The sequence below is a fragment of the Monodon monoceros genome, unplaced genomic scaffold (assembly GCF_005190385.1).
Source record: "Monodon monoceros isolate NGI ecotype Baffin Bay Population unplaced genomic scaffold, NGI_Narwhal_1 Super_Scaffold_5, whole genome shotgun sequence".
NCBI classification, from domain to species: domain Eukaryota; kingdom Metazoa; phylum Chordata; class Mammalia; order Artiodactyla; family Monodontidae; genus Monodon; species Monodon monoceros.
This window is the reverse complement of record NW_021703782.1, coordinates 91942597-91944942: the sequence shown is the minus strand read 5'-3', so window position 1 is coordinate 91944942 and position 2346 is coordinate 91942597.

The following is a 2346-nucleotide window of genomic DNA, read 5'->3' as shown; positions in this document are numbered from 1 at the left end:
AAGATGAGAGGATGTAAGAACTGCTTTGCAGCTGTCATCATATAGTCGTGAGGGGAAAACCTGCAGAACAGAGCAAGCAGAGCTAAGAAGAAGAAACCGGATTCCAGGGGCACTGTTCGTGTTTGGTCAAGTCACACCTTAAGTTAGATCTGTCAGTGAACCTCTTAGGTTATGGGGGCCAATAAATTCCAGTTTTGCTTTCAACATTTCGCATCCTATGAAGTCACGTGAACCAAAAGTCTCCTAAGTAGCACACAGCAGGGAAATGAAGCGGAGGGACCCAGGAAAGGGGAATTTTGAGAGCAACTGGTGAGTTGGTAATATGGAGAGCTAGTCGGTTTGAGCAGGTGCAGGTGGCTTGATTTCGACGATGTGTGACACCTGTGTTTTAGGCGAGCATCTAAGGTCTGTGGCCTGTCAGTCTAATAGTGTGCCTGTTGTTGGCAAATTTTATTTAAGAAGTAGCTACCATGATGAGAAGGAATAATTTGATTTAAAAATTACCTGTGAGTGCTTCAGGTTTATTCCACAAACCTGCCAGAGAAAATCAAAGCATAAGAAATCTTTTGAACTGGCTAATACGTGCTTCATTTTCCATAACCCACTTTGGCACAGATTCAAAGTTTCTCACTCATATCCATTTTAAACACCACTGTGCCAACAAGTCAGTACAATGTGGAGTGTCATCAGAGTCTAGGAGACAGTCACCTGGGGATAGATCATCTAGGAGCCACCAAGTCCTTGAAAGAACAGGAAATGAGGCATGTAGGGAGATGGCTAATCTGAAGATTGTCTACATTGGCTTCTTCCAAGGATGCACAGCTGAACCAAATATTAATATCCACTGGCAACCTAGGACAGACAGTGACTGACTCCAATCTTTCCTTCCTTCCTCAAATATGTAGAATACTTACTAGGTACCAGGAGTTTTGCCAGATACAGGGATAGCTGGTTAATACAGCACTCAAGTGGTCTTGAGCAACTTATAGTCTAATGGGAAGGACAGACAATTAAATGCTGCAAGTGACTTATAGGGCGACTTTGGAAGTAGAAATGTATACTTAATATTTGTGTATTTCACTGTATGTAAATTATACCTCAGTTTTAAAAAACAGAAATTTAAAAAAAAGAATCACTTAAAAAGTGGTACTGGGGGCTTCCCTGGTGGCACAGTGGTTGGGAGTCCGCCTGCCGATGCAGGGGACGCGGGTTTGTGCCCCGGTCCGGGAAGATCCCACGTGCTGCGGAGCGGCTGGGCCCGTGAGCCATGGCCACTGAGCCTGTGTGTCCAGAGCCTGTGCTCTACAACGGGAGAGGCCACAACAGTGAGAGGCCCGCGTACTGCCAAAAAAAAAAAAAAAAGTGGTACTGGAAATCCAGGCAGGGTATTATCAGAGCACCAAAATAGAGATGATTTGTGGAAGATATAAAGCAGATGTCAGATTAATAAAAACATGAAAGAGCCAATGCACCTCCAACCCATGAAAGCAGAAAGAGGCTCTTCAAAAAAGTGAACTTTCTAATTAGAACACCAGAATAACCTCAAGTTCAGAGACAGCAGGGACAGGGAGAAGGAACTGGTATGATGGTGAACTGGTAATTAATTCATGAACCGCAAACATCTGTACCCATTTTCTGCCTTAGAAGTGGTGGGTCCTGGATTTTTTCCCTAAGTGAAAATTTTGAGTAAAGCTTATTGCTTATCAAATAAGATGAGATTTATGATACATGAGTCTTCCATAGGAGGCCCTGGAGCCAGAGAGAGTAGCCATTGTGCACTTTCCCCCTCCCACCCTCTAAACCATTAGAGCTAGGACCACTGTAACCAAATCTCCATTTACTCCTAAGAAAGCAGGGATTCTCACCTGGCCTGGGGAAATAGATCCAAACCACTAATTCTAAACAGATGAGACTCTCATGTAAAAAAATAACGGGCAATTGAAAATCATGAAACAAATGAGGAAAACCAGAAGTGTCATCCAATGCTACAAATCTGTAATACTAATACAGAAAACAGAATTCTGAGGAAAAATTATTCTGAATCCAGATTCTAGACACCATTACCCTATCAGTTAATTATTTTGAATTCAGAATTCTCAACTCAGTTAATCTTTAAGTAAATGATGAGAGCAAAATCAAGATATATTTGGACATGCAAGGATTCTGAAAGTTTATCATTCAGGAATAGTTTCTGAAAGAGATACGATGTACCAGAAGATGAAGAAGAAGGAGGAAGGGGAGGAAGAGGAGGAGGGTGAGGAGGGTGAGGAGGAGGGGGAGGAAGAGGAGGAGGAGGGGGGAGGAGGAGAGGGGGGGGGGAGGAGGAGGGGGAAGGGGAGGGCAGGC